Source organism: Lucilia sericata, unplaced genomic scaffold, assembly GCF_015586225.1.
Source record: "Lucilia sericata isolate MDLA Ls3-8-SP2 unplaced genomic scaffold, ASM1558622v1 Contig000080F_arrow, whole genome shotgun sequence".
NCBI lineage: Eukaryota > Metazoa > Arthropoda > Insecta > Diptera > Calliphoridae > Lucilia > Lucilia sericata.
In genome coordinates this window covers 461,031-475,888 of record NW_023994113.1, presented here as the reverse complement: position 1 = coordinate 475,888, position 14,858 = coordinate 461,031, and the positions used below count along the sequence as shown (strand labels likewise).

General features: G+C 31.9%; 1 long non-coding RNA gene across 2 annotated transcripts in view; it reads left to right on the top strand.

Annotated features, from left to right (window-relative positions):
• Positions 1-14,858, top strand: part of LOC119599541 — a 196,038-nt gene that overhangs the window by 165,343 nt on the left and 15,837 nt on the right. Inside the window, exon 8 of one of the 2 annotated variants that reach the window (XR_005231080.1) lies at positions 5,823-5,879. This is a non-coding gene — a long non-coding RNA (uncharacterized LOC119599541). Of the gene's footprint in view, positions 1-5,822; positions 6,828-14,858 lie in introns of those variants that run through there. The other variant, XR_005231079.1, reaches the window with a different exon arrangement.

The window sequence follows — 14,858 nt, the reverse complement described above, 5'->3', positions numbered from 1 at the left end:
TATGTTTCTTAAAAGAGTTATTAGCTTACATTTTAGTATTAATAAACTTTATATAACAGTTAAACAAGTTATTTCTAAGCTCATTAAATTAAAGTGTATTTTAATTGTTCTATAAAGATTTCAACAACTACTAGCAATCATTTAAAACAATAGTTTATTTTCCCCAAATAAACATCTACTAAACGATTAAAAATACAATTTAGTTTAATTTATTTTCATAATATGATATTTAATTTCATGTTTTTCTTCTTATATTTTGCCTTTTTAATTATAACATTAAATATATCACACTGCATATAAAGCAATTCACTAAACAAATAATGCAAATGAGACGTTTTCAATTTAAATGTTTATTAAGTCAAATAACTGAATATTTTATGAAACATAAAGTTTTTCTCTAGTCTTAGGATTTCAACATTTGAAACTATGTAGTAGTGAAGTAAAGTAGGGCATATACGACAATTCAATATCCTTACACGAAAGGGTTGTAACAATTATGAACCTTTGTTATTAAAAGCTTGACGGATGTTTATACTAGGTCAGGACACTGGGTGCTAGGCAGACATGCAAGTCGTCTTGGGCTCCCCTTCAATGATCACTGTCGCAGTTGCAAAGAAAGGGGAAAGGAAGAGACGGTCTTCTATCATCCCTACGAATGCCCTGTTCTATCCGTTAAGAGAAACCGTTTTCTTGGCAGTTACTTCATATCTAACCTTGGTAAGATATCTGGGTCTAAGCTTAATGATATCCTGAGATTTCTCACGACTTCAGGCTGGATCTGATGCTATACAATACTACACCGGACGAGTGAAGTTATCCTGTCAACCAACCAACCAACCAATCATGTACTAGACATGCTCTTTTCGAAAGAACAATAAGATCTGCTGTAATCCTTAGAACGATAGTTATGATTACTACCCTTACTAAAGTGTCCTTTATATAGTAACACTGGCTGCTAGTAGATTTTCTTGTCGAGCAGTTGACAATACTAGACACAGTATATAATACTGGCATTTGGAACATTAATGTTAGGGCTCACTTCTCTAATATTGACTATTGCATTTAGATGAAAATGAAGACTATTATATTTATAATTGAGATTTTGAAAGATCTTCCGTATTTTAAAAAGTATTTAAAAATCAGATTTTAAGAAATTGTCATTTATGACTACTTTTTAAAAAGTGCTTTTTAACATGGTTTAAAAAACAGCTTCATTTAATGGCCAAAAAATTGTATTTTAGGAGATCGGACTATGCAGATTTAAATTGTATTGTATTGAAAGAAGTTTAAGAAGACTTTTTACAAAAAAAAAATTCATAAAAAATATTGGTGGTACTTTTTGGAGACTGTTTTTCGAATGTCGAATATATTCGACATTTAACTTTGACCTTCTATAACTCACTAGGGAAAACTCAAATTCAAAAAATATTATTTTTCCCGGATTCAGCATACTCAAATTATCTTAAATATAAGTTTTCAAGTTTTTTTCTAGACATAAATTATTTTTGACCCTGAAAGGGTTAATAAAACCGAAAGTATTTATGTATAAACATGGTTCAAAATATGCAAAAGATTGATGCACTCGGTACTTATATTGACAATATATTAGCAATGAGCTTGCTAGGACTTCATGTTCGAAAATTATAAAATTCGGTCTACATAGTAAAGTTTATAACTCAAACGTTTTTATGATATATTTAGTCCAGGACAGATGGACGTCTTTTGAACATTTATCAAATACAACGACATATGTATTTCGGTATCTAGTACTTATATGCAAAATCTATAGTTGTTCCAGAAGAATATGAAACTATTACGTATCTTATAGAGATCTGATATGAGTCTGGATCTGATATGAGTCATTTCATAACTGTGCAAGAGATTCTGAACAATTCTTTCATATATCGTTATATAAAGGTTTCCATAGGAAATGGTGCAACAGGCCTAATGCCTTATTGAGAACTAAAATTTTTTATACGATTGCTGGATACTTGAACAATAAAAATTTCAATGGCGTCGACCACATCTACATGAAAAGAACATTTATATGGGTCATGACGACCTATTCGGGGGGTCTGATTACATACAATATATTTAGGATATATACAATAGTGTGTAGGGTATAAAAACAACAGTAAGTTACAAAGACATAAGTTAACAGACATACATAGTCATATTTCGATGTTGTTTTTTCTATTTCCATAAAAAGTAGTAGTAACACGAAATGTATATGAAGAACTTTATCCTTTTTATCCTTTTGATAGAGTGTAAATTTATATAAATATTTATACAACATAAAACTTTTAACACATAAAGCAATACTATACAGAATCCTCTATACATACATATGTACGTATATGTACATATTTTGTCTGTGTGTTTATGAGATTTCTAAAATTTCATTTTGAGTTTTTTTTTTGGAGATTTATTCCTTTTGCAAGTTTTGTATGTTTGTGAGAGCACATTTCTATTAAAGGAGTTAAATGGTATAAAAACAAAAAAATATAAATGAAGAAAAGAAAAAACAACTTAAATAGATGGATAGAAACAAGAAAAAAGTGTCAACAATAATTTTTAATTAAGAACTTTAACGCTTGTTCACACTCTAACATAAACCAGCACACATACAAGACATCTACAAATACATAGAAAAACAAATACTTCACCTAGTAGTTGTACCAGGAGTCACGATATCCCTGTTTAAGGATATTTCTAATGGGTTTATCTCATTTAAGTAAATAGCCACTTTAGTGTACTCAAGTAATCTAGCCGGTAATTAGTCATCATTCTAAAGGCCCTCATTAATCTAAAAATTAATCTTAGACATAGCAAATGGTCCATTTATAATATTAAAAAAAATCACTAATTCAGGATAGCTACCCCGAAACGCTGGGAAACACACAGACAACTTAATTTACATAAACTTTTTCAATACAAAAATCCAAAAAAAAAAATCATTTGGAAACAAAAAAGATTGTAGGAGCAAAAACTGTAAAGAAAAAATGAAACCCCAACTAAGGAGCAACGAGGCTTAAGTAAAAGAATTATGTTCGGAAACAGAAACAGAAAAAAATACGATTGTTGAGAGATGCATAGAATGTTGAAAACACATGTACAACTACATGTCGAACACACCCACAATGCAACCAAGACATACGATTCACACCATGTTCTTCCTTTCTTTACTTTTTTTCTCACATCTCTTCTTATTTAGTTTTTTTTTCGCATACGAATACTGGCAATTTTGGTTGCATATAGTTTTATACTTCAACGACACCCTTTCACATGCACACACACACACAACACATACATTCATGTGGGTTGTATGTTGCACATACAGTTATTCAATTGTTCAAAATAGCTCGACATTACGACTAAATGAACAAAAGGAAATAAAGATGATAAGCCAACAGAAGAAAAAAAATGAAACATAAAAAAAAACCCAAAAAAGAACTCAACAAAAAAGTGAAGATTGAAGATGTAAAGAGGAGTATGTTGTACAAATTTGAGGGTCTAAAGTGCAATAACTGGGATGTAGTAAGTAACATCATACATACATGTGATAAAAACGCCTTCGTATGATGAAATTTTCTTTTGGGTTTTTTATCTTCATTTTTATTTTTGCATTAAACTAACGAAACATTCTGTTTGTTTTTCGTATATGATAAAGAAACAATACATACAAAAACTATTTTTTAAACTTGTTTTCCGCTCTGTCTTCTCCGTTTCTTTTGTTGATATCAAAAGTTAATACAAAAATTTCCTATTGTTTTCTTTTGAGTCTCACTTCAGCACCCTATAAACATACTTTTAAATGTAGTTCGACTTTACAGCTGTGTTTTTTTTATTTATTGATTCTATAATGGACTTAATCTGAAGCGTAATGTAATAATTTCTAAAGCGAAAGAAAATGGAATACTTTCGATTACCTAGATACACTAGTCTATAGACTGGTTTATAGACTAGCCTATAGACTATTCTACTGACTTGCCTATAGATTACTCTATTGACTAGCTTATACACTACTCTACTAATAGCTCACAGAATACTCGATTGACTGGCACATAGATTACACCATTGACTAGATTACACTATAGACTACTACATAGGCTTCTCTATTGACTACTCTATTGACAAACATATAGAATACTCTATTTATTAGCCTATGGTCTAGTCTACTGACTAGCTTATAGGCTAGTTTAATGATCAGCCAATACATTAGTCTATTGACCAGCCCATAGACTACTCGATTGAATAGCCGATATACTACTCTATTGACCAGCCTGTAGACTACTCTATTGAGTACTCTATTGACAAACCTATAGACTACTTTATTCATTAGCCTATAGACTAGTCTATTGACTAGCCTATAGACAAGTTTAATGATCAATAATAGATTAGTCTATTGGCCAGTCTATAGTCTATAGACTAGCCGGTAGACTGGTTTATTGACTAGCCAATAGACTACTTTATTGACCAGCCCATAGACTGGTGTATTGACTAGCCTGTAGACTACTATATTGAACAGCATATAAACTAGTCTATATACTAGTCTATTGAACAGTCTATAGACTAGCCTATATATTAGTCTATAGACTAGTCTATTGCCTAGCCTTTTGACTTGCCCATAGTCTGTTGACTAGCTTATAGACTAGTCTATAGCTAGCTTATATTGACAAACCTATAGACTACTATATTCATTAGACTAGCTCATAGTCTAGTGTAATGATCACCCAATAAGGCTACTCGATTAACTAACCCATAGACTACTCTATTGACAAACCTATAGACTACTCTATTCATTAGCCTATAGACTAGTTTAATGATCAACATAAGTCTGACCAGCCCATAGACTACTCGACAGACTAGCCTATAGACTTCTCTATTGACTAGCCTATAGACTAGTACATTGACTAGACTGTTGACTAGCCTATATACTAATCTATTGACTAGTCTATAGCTAGCTTATAGACAAGTCTTTTGACTAGCCTATAGCTAGCCTATATTGACAAACATATAGACTACACTATTCATTAGCCTATAGAAAAATCATTGACTAGCATAGACTAGTGTAATGATCAGCTAATACATAAGTTCATTGACCAGTCCATAGACTACTCTATTGAATAGCCTATAGAATACTCTATTCATTAGCCTATAGACTAGTCTATTGACTAGTCTATATATGATTAGTCTATTGGCCAGCCTATAATCTATAGACTAGTTTATTGACTATATAGACTACTCTATTGACCAGCCTATAGACTGGTATATTGACTAGCATATAGATTACTCTATTGCACAGCCTACAGACTAGCCTATATATTAGTCTATTGACTAGTTTATTGCAGCCTTTTGACTTGCCCATAGTCTATTAACTATCCTATAGACTACTCTGTTGACCAGCCTATATAATAATCTATTAACTAGCCTATATAATAATTTATTGACTATCCTATATACTAATTTATTCACCAGCATATAGACTAGTCTTTTGACCAGCCTATAGACTAGTCTTTTGATTGGCCTATAGACTAGTCTTTTGACTAGCCTGTAGACTACTGTTTTAACTAGCCTATGACTTGTTTTTTGACTAGCCTATAGATTACTCTGTAGATTAATCTATTGACCAAACTATATACTAGTCCTTTGATGGACCTGAAGACTAGTTTATATACTAGGATGTACATACAGTCTATTGACTTGCCTATAGTTAGTCTATTGAATGGTCTCGGTTATGCAATTAGAAATGATAGATTTATGTATGTATATTTAAAAATTTCCTACATTAAAAATGAACTCTAAATTTTCTTTACTTTCAGATAAAAATTTACCGATAAAAACAAGTGCAAGGATAATACATGTAACTCACAATTTAAGTAAGTAAATCCCTAAATATAATTGCAATAGAACTCATATTTATATCAACTTATTCAAATATTTAGTATAGAGTTTTTAATTAATGACTTTTACCAACCAACTGACTACAAACGTAAATTTGATGTGTAGATATGTATGTATTTCGTTTTCCTTTCAATAAACCAAAAGAAATACACAAATGTGCATGTACATATGTATGTATGCAGCTAGCAAGTTAATTTGAAAAATTTACAACATGTTGGATAACAATAGTATATTTTTAGGCAAAACTATATGACATTGCAAACGAACAAAGATGAATGTGTGCTGAATGCAACTATAGATGTGTGAAATAGTATTAAAAAGTTTCAGACACATATGAAAAAGAGAAGCGGACAGTAAAGATATAAGAAAAAAAAAAACACAAGCAGCAAGTCAAAAACAAATTTGACGAAGAAAAATTAGAAAATGAAACTAAAGAATACAAATCTAAAATAAAAAAAGAAACTGCAACACTAGTTTGTTTGCCTCAAGCATTTTGCTAAACAAACTTTTTGAAATACAACAACACAGTTACATATAGAAAAAAATCTATATCTTCTCTATCCATATCACACTCTATATTATTTGTCTGTCCAATTTCATGAAGAGCCGTTCAACATTATAACTTTGTTGTTCTTGTTGTTTTCTATTTTCTCTTTAGTTTTTTTTAACAAAAATTGTCTATGCACTAGTTTGCATGTGTGAGTATGTGGATGTAGTTATTTTTTATTTTACCATCTGTTTGATTGTATGCGGCAACTTCCGTTTCGTTTGCCTGCATTCTTGTTCTAGTTTTATTTTCTTTTTAATGTCTGTATGTATGTTTTTTTCTTTTTAAAAAATCTTTCTTTTTATGATTTTTTTTCTAGAATTTCTTTATTTTCATTTTCCATTGTAAACATTTAGTTTCCTTGGGTGCTTTTCTTAAGATTTGTGCATTTTCTTAAACAACTTGAGTGTGTGTGTGTATTTGTTCCTTTCTACTTGTACTTTCCTTAAAAGCAAGAAAATTAAGTAGAATATACAAATAGACAGACGGACAGACAGACATACAAACGAACACATACGATTATACAAAAGGCAAACAAACACACATATTAAGAGCTTCGTTGAACTAATGTTTATTATTGCCATGTGAGTTGCTTGGTGTCTTGGTATATGTATATATTTCCCAGCAAAAATATACAAAAAAAGTTGAGTAGAAAAAACTTAAATTAACTAAATAGAAAGAAGATTGTATTGTAGTTTGTAAATTAAGGACTACTTGAAAATGTTGAAAGTTAAACAAAAAGCTTAAAAGAAAAACACAAAACAAAGTAAATCAAATACCAAATGAGAATTTCCCTCGGTGTAATTATTTTACTAAAGATTTTAGATTTCTTAGTTAGAAAATAGCAGATTGTTTATCTCTTATACTTGGTTAAGTTTAATTTTTTTTAAGTTTTTCTTTAATTTGTTTAAAATTTTAGAAGTTTTAAATTATAGAATAGTTAATGAAATCTTTTAATATACTTTACCTTACGTACATGTTATATTAGCATTAATCTACCCTGAAAGTTATTCTGAATCTGCTTTTGCAAAAAAACCCTAATAAAAAAACATCACTACGTGATAAAAGACTAAAATAGATCCCAAAGATTTGGGACCACGGTGTCATTTTTGCCAAAAAGTGATCATTTTCTCGGGTACATATCTTTCGAACCGTTCGAAATTTTGATTTACTCTCTGAGGCAAAGTTGTATCCCATGTCATGAGGAATAAACATATAAAATAAAAACTTCATCTTTTCATTTCAAGTGCAGAGATTTACATTTGCACTGCTGTTATTAATGACACCTGTACGTATGAGTGTTAATGATTTATTGATCATACAAATATTAAGTATACGCCTAATTTAGAGAGGCATTTGAAATATTTTTTAAACGTAAAAAGCTATTTTTTTTAAGTTTTTTTGTGATTTTATATGTACTGGTACTGGGCCCGCATGAGCCTAATGAATGATCCAGCTTGTAATCAGGGACCTTATATATCCATCACATATTCAGCTGTCCAGTAAAGGTGCTCAAAAATAGGAATTTTTCTACAATGGGTCTCATTAGCCTAAACACATAAAGGGGAACTCGTGACGGAAATCGATTAAAAATTGTAAAATTGCGTACTTTTAAGTCACTAGTAAATATAGTAAGATCAAAACAAAACCCATACTTTTTGGGTATTTCTACTGTCCAGCCAACCCAACTTCACTTTGTCCAATGGATTTATGGATCAATCTGTAATAATAGCACAATTTTTAGGGCTGGAACTCAATGCAGAACCTCCTGATTAGAGCATTAAGTAATCGTAGCTGTTACAACCATCACGATCCGTTAAATGAGCTTTCATTGTCAATTTCATTATTCGAGCGATCTTATTCCCTATAAGCAAAACAAACTTTTGGAAATTGAAAGTCTTGACTCTCTGGTCTTGAAATTTAATTAATATCAACTTTTTTTGAGTCATAAATAGCTAAACATTTCCGTTTTTGTTATAGTTTCCACCACTTTTCGAAAGCTTTCTTCTGGGATTTTATTCAGTCATAACCATACTCTGCTGAGGATTGATTTTATGAGATCACTTATCATATCATAGAGTCTGAGAAAGAGAAAGATAAGACTTCTCTCTTTACAGTGAACATCTAAATATAAGTTTCTTACTCCTAACTATAAACAAACTGGAATTAACTGCCCTGTTCTTTTTTTGGACTTTGAAGCATATATCTAGATTGTTTTAGACACACTACAAATAGTCTCTTACTATTGAACTTAAGTAAATACTGTCCCAGAGGTAAGGTTCACATCATACGGGTACCAGCCCACTCTAGGATTACGAGCACATCTATGCAAAATTGGACGTGCCGATTCAGACGAATGTAGGGCATGTAGAGAGGCCAGTGAAACTCTGGAGTACTTTCTTTGCCACTGCCAGGCATTCGTCGAAGTTAGATCCAAGTATCTTGGAAGTGATGTTATTCCGGAAATAACATTCCTGACTAACACTGATTGGAAGATTCTTAGGAATTACGTTCAGGAAACTGAGTTTATGAACACTGAAAAATAATTCATTCAGTTCCCTTTTTTTCATGATAAGGGGCGCACAACAGGCCCCATAGTGGCATAGGTGTATTTCCTCGGATTTGATGTAGTATACATCATCCTATCAACCTACCTACTATTGAACTACCATTCATATTCCCTTAAGAGGCACGTGTTATGTCTTGCAAAATATTTCTAAAGATATAACGGATATATAATACCATTATAACCTCTCTCCATTCCTTAGGAAGGTAATTGAATCCAGGCTACGTCTAAATGTTCTTATAAGCCACTACAATGAGAACGCTGATATTCCCTATAACCAATACAAACTTGTAAGTCTTGACAGAAACAAAACTATGTATGTAGATACCAATGATCGATAACGTATTGAGATTTAATTTTTAAAGAGTTTTTGAGTCAGAAATATCAAAACAATTCCGTTTTCGTACTTTGTACAAAAGTTTTCAACGCTTTTCGCTTTGTACAAAGTCCAGTCCTAGAGATTTAAAACATGTTCCTAAGCATTTTATCAAACAGCTCGTCTATACAAATGTATTTCTATATAATTAAAAATTTAAACCTCTTTAATTTCCATCTTTAATTTAACATATAACTAAAATGTAAATGCAATTTTTGAAAACCATTGAATTACTTACTGTTCAACTCCCAGACAATTAACACTTTACCAACTGCTGGCAAATGCATTTTCTACAACAAAATTGCCTCCATAATAATTTTCTTTGCAAGAAAACTTTTAATAAATTTCATTAATTTTAATGTGATCAGAATTTTAAGCACTCCAAGAATAAATTTCTTAAGCAGAAATTCTCTAACGGCTGTTTAATCAACAACCAAACTAATTTGCATAATTAAACCGAAAAACGCTTTAGATAATTTCAAAAGAAAAACTCAAGAAAATTCAAAATTTAGTGTTTTATTAAAACCCAAAAAAAACAAACAAAAATCTTAAGTTTGCTTTAGAGTTAGAAAAGGAAGTTACGCTTAAAGTGTTGCAGTCATAAACTTAAGAACAATAGAATCAACTCCACTATATATGTTTTTTCTAATTGCAAGATAATTACGAATGAATTTATGTTTGTAATTTACAAATGGTTGCCTTTATATAAATGAGGGTTTGGGTGTGTGTGTGTATTTGCTTTAAATTAAAATCACATTTACAGTTCACTTAATATTCCTTAAGGAATATTATTATGAAAATAACAATAGGAACCAACCACTATAATGACTGCCACCACACAATGAATAAATATGCTGAAAAACACTTGATATTTTGCAACTTTACACATTCATAACGACAAACAGACGGAGGGACGGACGGAGGGAAGGACGGACGGACATATTCAGATAGATACTACAACTAAATACTATTATTATCATTATTATTAACTATTATTATTGTTCTACTACAATTACAACAATAACAACATGCACTTAGAGATACTTGTACTTAAATTTACCATAATTATCTTTTCTCAAGTGTTTGTGGAATGAAGGGAAATTTATACATACATATGTATATGTAAAGATATACACATGTGAGCAGAAATATAGGTGAACATTTTTATCATGGAATTGCTCTATACATAAGGTTTTCTCTTGTTAAAATTTAACAGAATTTTGAAACTATTTTAGACGGCAGTCTAAAATCTTTGTTGGACCATTAGAAGAATAGTTCAAAAAACATATAATTCACACTTTAATTTTAAAAACAATTAAAAAGAATACAGCTATTTTTCTCTCCACAAATGTATATATTTCTATGACCCCACAAACTACATACTTGCTACTACATACCAGCATTTAAAACTTTACTTAAATACTGCAAGCAAAAAAAAAAGTAACCGAAAACAAGACGGGAAAAAAAAAACTTTATGAAATTATACACGAAAATTCTTTTATTGTTTGGAATTCACATAATTTTTAAAGGAAACAAATCGTCTTAAATATCTGATAATTTGTTTGAAAGAATAACAATAGTTAGTTGGCCCAACTTTTACTTCTACTACTGCCTCCAACACAACTTTAGAACAAAGCAAGCAAAATTTAACACGAAAAAAAGGAAACATTTTAAATGTAGAAAAACTATACATGTATTTGTGCCTTTAACAATAATTTTACAAGAATAGCGGTTTGATAGCCTCTTAACTATGCAGGGTAATAATTTGTATTTGTCTCATTTTGATTTTTTTTTCTATGCCACCCAATACTTAGCATGAAGCATTTAGTTAGTTACATGCATAATTTGTGACTATAAAAGTCTAAAATGAGCCAAAAGGTCATGTTTGTTACAAACTATAAAGAAGACATACAAAAAAAACTGAATAAAACATGCCACTTTTTGAAATTTATTTTAGATTTTAATTAAATGTTAGTTTATAGAATTTATGAAGAGTCAAGATGTTGTCTAAAATATGGGTATGCATTACAGTTTTCACAGGAATTTGTTTTAAAGAGAATTTTTTAAGCATTTATTGGAAAGTGCAGCAGTTAGTCAAAATTCTTTATTTAGAGTTATTCAGAGTTAAGACGTATAACGACAATAATCATAAGTGATTTTGGGCCATAGAAAGTCTCAGAAAACCAATACTTTTTACCAGAAGATATAAATATCGGAATTTAAACCTATAAACTCAGTGGATGCTCTAAGCTCTAAGCTATCTCAGCCTTTAATAGATGATAATAGCAACACAATCATTGTAAATCCCAAAAGGGTAAAATAGAATATTACTAAAAATGGCTTTCTGGAGGTCAGAGGAGGCAGTTAAAGAAGATGCTTTAGTAAATCCCACGACACTTCAAAGGAAAAATCGGATGATGCGGAAAAGATCTAATCTGCCGAGGAGTTGACAACTTACAATAAAACTAAGAAGAAAAAGAGCTCCCCGTCTCATAATATACAGTCGAAGCCAAGTCACACTTCACTTAAACGAACCTCAGTTCAGTAAGGGTGACAATACCAAGGCACATATTTCGAAGACGAATATGTCGGAAAAATCAACCTCGAAGATAAGGATATCTCAAAAGCAGCCCCGAAAAATGAGAAAGAAGAAGGTAGACGTTGGAAAAGAGTCGCTATCTTGCGCCAAAGTTGCCAAGAGCAGACACCGGGATCTCTGCTATGCAGTATACGATGCTAGTAATCTGACAGACAAACATTTCAATAGACCAGGAGAATGTCAATGTGCTTAACGTGAACACCTGCCTTGACAGTCTTATTTCACGGTGAGTCCTTCAAGAAGAACTCAGGTGGCAATATTTTATACATGACTTTGCCGGTCCATGCACAAGCACCTTGCTCAAGTACTCGATTTATCTAATCTCTTGCCACAGCAGACCAGTTGCGGAATGTCAGGCAGCATGACAGCAATCCCCGACAAGAAAAAAGCAAACACTGGTCTAAAGTCAACATCAAGTGATATTAATCTTTATTATTTAAAATGCAATCCCCATCAACTAATGACACATTCTAGTGCATTGCTTAATCTCTTAAAGCCCTCGCAACCACATTACTTAGATGGCTCTATTGAGTCAGCAACAGCACCTAGGGGCAAAATTGGTATACCGAATCACGGACCTTATAATAAATTAACAAGACTTATTTCAGTGGCCGTTGGACTTACTGCTTTGTGCTAAGCATGATTAGAATAAATTCCAGACACACCCAACCATGAAAAAAAAATACAGAAAAATCAAAGATTAAACATCCGCCACTCAACCGCTCAAAACCATCAATCAATACTTAAGCATACAGCAAAACTCCAACCTCACATTATCTACTTCACTCCACAACTCAACTCCTTAACCTTCTCATTCCATTCATCTTTACAACACTTCCGTCTGTTCCGACACAACCGTCTCCTCCAACCACCCATCTCTTCCATTAGATACTTTATATCTAACAGTCAAGACATCATCTTAATGCTCAATCTCTGCATTATTAGATCATGTCCAACATTTTATTCCAAAGCCTACCTTATGGTTTGTACCGCTCCTTGGAACGATAATATAAATTTATCCTAAAAGGCCATTACTTCACCGTGAATCAAATCAAACCAACTGTAAACCATAGCTACTACGTGGATCCCTTAGGAACCTCAACAAACTGACCAGCTAAGACAAAGTCCTGCGGCAATTGGCCACCCGTATTACAAGATTATCTGGTACTTTGGTTCGACCCCGTGTCAAATCATTCCAAGGATAAATTTGATTATCACTTGTTTATAGTCCCCGCAGACTAGAGGTATTGGGATTGCAATACACCATGATGGGATATATCATCAAGGAAATATTCGCCGTGGGGGAATAGACCAGGAGGGTAAGGTATAAGATCTGGTTAACAATAACATAGCGAACCACGTAAAAGCTTCAAAGAGCAAACAACCAATGATGAGGTTAGCATCTCACCAATGTGGTGGCATTTCGAAGAACTTGGTGGAAAGTAACCTCCCTCTCTAGGTCGGCGCTAAGCTGGTACCATCAAAGAAGTGGGATCTTCCGGTGCTTTTAAAGTCCATAAAGGGACAGGTCAGTAAACTGCCTAATGAGCATTTGATTTCTCGGAAATTCCTTGAAATTATTAAAATCGCAGGAAGAGTGTGTTGGTTTAAAGATTGATGCACGGTGAAGCCAATATTTCGCGATAAGTTCAATAATGTTGCCACAAAAGAAAACAAATCACAAGGGGATGGTGGTGTGTTCTCTCTATATAACCCAGTACCAGTAAAAGTAATACCGTGAAATAAGGTCGCAAGGCAGATGTCATTCACGTAAAGAACTTCAGAGTATTGTCCAAAGACTGCGCAATTAATTGATAATCTATGAATGAAACCGTCTGTCAAAATGATGTTTGTAAGTCAGCCAGTGACAGCCAGTATCGAAACGTAACTCTATCTCTCTATTATCACTTGCAAAATGCTCCAGTCTTGATTCTAACAGAGAAGTATCTTCACCTCTAAACACTGAGGGGAATTACAGACAAACTAGTTAGTTACTAGACACAGACGCAAGTCAAATCTTATGGTCTTGGTCACCTATTAACTATTGTGTAAATTTGCTTAGACGAAGGCTAGTGTATGATCTGGACTATATCGGTGATGTGTCTCTAATGATAATAACTAAAATTATTAGAAGTACCGCTTGGAAATCTCGATGATCAAAGTATTCACAAGATGGGCCAAATTTTTTAACAATATCACAATGGGTTATAGAGTTTTCTCGTTAAATAACTTTATGTAATCTAATCTATACTAACCTATTACTCTTGGTTAATAGTGTCAAAACATTAGTTTACTTAATTGAAGTTTAAAAATTTCTTGCAATTTTCTTTTTTACGTATTTATTAAATTATATTAAAGTAATAATATCAATTTGACCACCTCTTGTAATATTTTTATTGGCAAGTATTTTGCTTTATGGTCTTACTTATTACTTACTTCCAGGTTTCTTTACACTTCTTGCTCTTAATTTAATTTACAAATATTCGTAAAATAAATTTACTATATCATTAAGTCATCTTCTTTCTTTTCTTTTTCATTCCATTTCTTATATTTTTGTACTTTATTTGTTCCTTGTTTAATCTTACCATCATTGTACACGCATTATGTGTAACGTGCCGTTGGCTTTTCAGTAAATTTTTTTTCCTTCAGCACAATTTTTCCGTAAATTAAGCGCGGATACGGAAGTGAGTCATTATAAATAATATATTGGAGTTTCTTTTATATAAAAGTCTTGTATGAAAAGAGGAAGTTCTTATATATTTTCTTCGGCTTTTTAATATTTTTATTCAGCTCCTTATTCTTTGACTTTTTTTCTCTTTTTTTTTTTTTGCTTTTATAAGACGTCTTTGGTAATAACACACACCGA